Here is a 5,008-nt window from a genome sequence, read left to right as displayed (position 1 = left end):
CAGAGGAAGAGAGAATTTGTCGTCAGAAGAGCAATCCAAAAAGAATGAAAATGAAATGATAAAAGAAGAAATCTTGGAACATGAGGAAGGAAGAAAGAACATAGTAAGCAAAAGACATAAGGAAATACAATATACTTTTCTTCTTTTGTTACATTTTTTAAATTTATGTTTGACAGTTGAGACAAAATTATAACATTATCTGATGTGGTTAAGGCAATTACATTACAAGCAGAGAGGTAAAGAGAAGTAAAGGAAAGTTAGATTTCAATATCTTACTTGCACTAGTAAAATGATGACACCAGCAGTTTGCCACAAGTTATATTTATATAATGTAATATCTAAAACAACTACTTTTTTTGAATATATAAAAAGAAATGCATTTAAAAACATTATACATAAGTCAAAATGGAATACTAAAAAATAACCCACTGGAAGGCAGGGGAAAGAAAGAAAAAAAAAGGGAGAAAGAGACAGAGAAAATAAAATGACATAATTAAAACTTAATACATCAGTAATTACATGAAAGGTAAATGGTATAAATATGCCAATTAAAAGACAGAGTTTGCCACAGTGGATAAGAAAAACATGCTTTTACTATATGCTCTCTAGAAGAAATTCAGTTCAAATGTAACAATTTAGGCTGGTTGAAAGTAAAATAATGAAAAAAAATATGCAAACCTTAATGAAAGGATAGCAAGATAAAGTAGACTTCGGAACAAAGAAAATTGCCAGAGATGGAGAAGGATTTTATGTAATAATAAAAGGGTCAATACAGCAAGAACACATAGTAATTTTAAAGGCATATGCACCTAAAAGCAAAGTTACCAGATTTGTGCAGAAAAACTGGTAGAACTGAAAACAAAAATAGGTAAATCTGTAATATAGTTGGAGACCTCAACAACCTTCTCTGAAAATTTGAAGAACAATTAGAGAAAAAAATCCAAGTGAGACCCCATCTCTAATAAAAAAAAAAATACCAAAGATATGGAACTCAATCACACAATCAACCAATAGGATCTAATCAACATTTATAGAACACTCCACCCCAAAACAGCAGAATATATATTCTTTTCTAGTGCCCATAGAACATACACCAAGATAGATCATAGACTGGGCCATGAAACAAACCTCAACAAAATTTTAAAAGTTAAAATTATGTAAAGTGTTTTTCTAAACACAATGGAATGAAAGTAGAAATTAATGACAGAAAGATTTTAGGAAACTCTCCAAACACTTGGAACTAAATAGCGTGCTCCATGGATCCAGGAAGAAATTTCAAGGAAAATCAAATGGCACATTGAAATGAATAAAATGGAAACACAACACGGGATTTCTCATTTCTGGCCAGCATGCAAAAAGCATGGAATTGAAAGTCAATCCTAACAAGTAAAAAGCTGGAAAAATGGAAAAATGAACAATTCTTAGATTTGTAAGAGAAGTGAGGTCACAGGGCAAACCACTGGCCCCAAAATCAGAGAGAGAGACACGTATAGAGAATCATAACTTACCAGAGCAGAAACCCATGAGCAGAAACCTCCAAGGGAACCAGTGCCAAAGTGGAAAAACCTGAACTGTAATTAACAAATTGCTGGCAGCTCAATGTGGACAAGTCAGAGAGTTTGAAACTTCAGAGGGATTCAGTTATTGAGGGGCCCCCTACTTTTGCGAGTTTTACCTGCTAGAGCTCCACCAGTTTATCAAAGCAAATACCAGATTTTTAAAAATGCCCCCATGCTTACAGCAAGGGAGGGAAAAGTGCCATTTTGAAATATGCCAGAGCATTGTATTCTTAACAAAGTCCGCCCTCAGGAGAAACTATTTAACCAGAACCTAAACTGCTGGGGTTTCATCAGTGCCTAACGAACTTGGAGGAAGTAAAATTACCAACTCCAGCTGGCTCTAGTCTTCCTGTGGAACAAAGGAAATACACAATTCCAGCCTCCTCCAGCCATATGGTCACACCTAAAGAGGGGAGTGGAACTGAACAGCACTTATGAAGTTCACAGTCAAGAGGTACAGGCTCACTAAAAACTGAGGCCTAATCATAAGTAATTACATTACTTAAGGCCTATTTATAGCACTTCCCTTGACCCAATACATCATGTCCAGCTGTCAGTTAAAAAATTACAAAACATACTAAAAGGCAAAACACAGTTTGGAGAGATTGAAAAAGCACTAGAACAAGACGCAGATATTGGAAGAAATGGTGGAATTATTAGATGAGGAATGTTGAAACAACTGTGATTAATATGCTAAGTACTCTAATAGACAAAGTAGAAAGCATGCACAAATAGATGGGAAATGTAAGCAGAGAGATGGAAATTCTAGCAAAAAGCCAAAAGGAAATGCTTGACATCAAAACTACTGTAGCAGAAATGAAGAATGCCTTGTCTTTGATGGGCTTATTAGTAGACTGAACACAGCTTAAGAAAGAATCTGTCTGCTTAAAGATATCTCAGTAAAAACCTCTAAAACTAAAAAACAAAGGAGAAAAGAAAACATTTTAAAAATCTGGAATATTTGAGAACTGTGAGAAAGGAGAATAACCAGAAGGAGAATAAATACTCAAAAAAATAATGATTGAGAATCTTCCCCAAATTAATGTCAGGCATCAAACCCAGATGCAAGAACCTCAGAGAACACCATGAAGGATAAATTCCAGACAAACTACACCTAGGCATATTATTTCCAAACTACAGAAAATCAATGATTAAAAAAAAAATCCTGAAAGAAGCCACAGGGAGTGGGTGGTGGCCCTTGCATACACAGGAGCAAAGATCATAATTACATCCTACCACTTCTCCTAAGAAACTATGCAAGCAAGAATAGAGTGGAGTGAAATATTGAAAGTGTTGAGAGTATAAAAATCAGCCTAGAAGTCTGTATCCTGCAAAATTATCCTTAATGTATGAGAGAAATAAAGACTTACTCATACAAACAGAAATTGAGGGTATTTGTTGCCAGTAAACCTGACTTGCAAAAAACGTTAAAAGAAGTTATTTAAGGAGAAGGAAAATAATACGGGTCAGGAACTCATATCTATGTGAAGAAAAGAAGAGCATTAATGAAGAAATTAGTGAAAGTAAAATAAAAACTTATTTTTCTTATTCTTAATTGATCTACATATATATGCTTATGTTTGCTTAGGTACAAGTAAGATGAATGACAGCAATGATACAAGGGATCGGCAGGAGGAATTAGGATTATTTTGTTATTATAAGTTACTCACACTACCTGTGAAGTAGTATAGTGTCATTTGAAAATAGACTTGGGTTGAGCTCCTCTTGGAGAATCACTCGGGTTCGCTCCACGCTGTCGCAGCCACTGCTGTGGTCGCCAGTCAGCCGAGGGGCTGCGATACTGGTTGCCCGCGGTGTGAGCAGAATTCAATGTGTATCGCTGCCGTGAAAATGGAGAGGTCTTTGTCCGTGTTTGGGGACCGCAGCACTGGGGAGGCGATCTGCTCCCAGAACGTTATGGCTGCAGCTTTGATTGCCAATACTGTAAAAAGTTCTCTTGGTCCAGTTGGCTTGGTTAAAATGTTGGTGGATGATATTGGTGATGTATCCATTACTAACGGTGGTGCACCATCCTGAAGTTACTGGAGTTAGAACATCCTGCAGCTAAAGTTCTTTGTGAGCTGGCTGATCTGCAAGACAAAGAAGTTGGAGATGGAACTACCTCCATGGTTATTATTGCAGCAGAACTCCTAAAAAATGAAGATGAATTAGTCAAACAGAAAATTCATCCCACGTCAGTTATTAGTGGCTATGGACTTGCTTGCAAGGAAGCAGTGTGTTATATCAATGAAAACCTAATTGTTAACACAGATAGAGTGGGAAGAGATTGCCTGATTAATGCTGCCAAGACATCCACGTCTTCCAAAATCATTGGAATAAATGGTGATTTCTTTGCTAACATGGTAGTAGATGCTGTATTTGCTATTAAATACACAGACATAAGAGGCCAGCCATGCTATCCAGTCAATTCTGTTCATATTTTGAAAGCCCATGGGAAAAGTCAAACAGAGAGTATGCTCATCAGTGGCTATGCACTCAGCTGTGTGGTGGGATCCCAGGGCATACCCAAGAGAATTGTAAATGCAAAAATTGCTTGCCTTGACTTTGGCCTGCAAAAAACAAAAATGAAGCTTGGTATACAGGTGGTCATTACAGACCCTGAAAAACTGGACCAAATTAGACAGAGAGAATCAGATATTACCAAGGAGAGAATTCAGAAGATCCTGGTAACTGGTGCCAGTGTTATTCTAACCACTGGTGGAACTGATGATATGTGTCTGAAGTATTTTGTGGAGGCTGGTGCTATGGCAGTTAGAAGAGTTTTTAAAACGGACCTTAAACGCATTCCGAAAGCTTCTGGAGCAACTATTCTGTCAACTCTGGCCAATTTGGAAGGTAAAGAAACTTTTGAAGCTGCCATGTTGGGGCAGGCAGAAGTGGTATAGCAGAGAATTTGTGATGATGAGCTGATCTTAATCAAAAACACTAAGGCTCATACATCTGCATCGATTATCTTACATGGGACAAATGATTACATGTGTGATGAGACGAAGCATTCTTTACATGATGCTTTTTGTGTAGTGAAGATAGTTTTGGTGTCAAAATGTGTGGTTCCAGGTGGGGGTGCTGTAGAAGTAGCCCTTTCTATATACCTTGAAAACTATATACCTTTCTATATACCTTGAAAACACCGCATATTCTCACTCATAGGTGGGAATTGAACAATGAGAACACATGGACACAGGAAGGGGAACACACTCTGGGACCTGTTGTGGCGTGGGGGGAGGGGGGAGGGGGGAGGGATAGCATTGGGAGATATACCTAATGCTAGATGACGAGTTAGTGGGTGTAGTGCACCAGCATGGCACATGTATACATATGTAACTAACCTGCACATTGTGCACATGTACCCTAAAACTTAAAGTATAATAATAATAAAAAAAGAAAAAAAATTTTACTTTTTGTGAAATATCATTTTTACTGTTTTC

The 5,008-nt window shown here is 37.2% G+C and overlaps 1 pseudogene; it reads left to right on the top strand.

Moving 5' to 3' along the window:
• The first annotated feature begins 3,410 nt into the window (after window positions 1-3,410).
• Window positions 3,411-4,705, top strand: LOC101154326 (T-complex protein 1 subunit alpha-like; annotated as a pseudogene).
• The last annotated feature ends 303 nt before the right edge of the window (window positions 4,706-5,008 follow it).

Source organism: Gorilla gorilla, chromosome 6 (assembly GCF_029281585.2).
Source record: "Gorilla gorilla gorilla isolate KB3781 chromosome 6, NHGRI_mGorGor1-v2.1_pri, whole genome shotgun sequence".
Lineage (NCBI taxonomy): Eukaryota > Metazoa > Chordata > Mammalia > Primates > Hominidae > Gorilla > Gorilla gorilla.
Note: the sequence above shows the minus strand (reverse complement) of the source record. Positions and strands in the feature narration are given on the sequence as shown.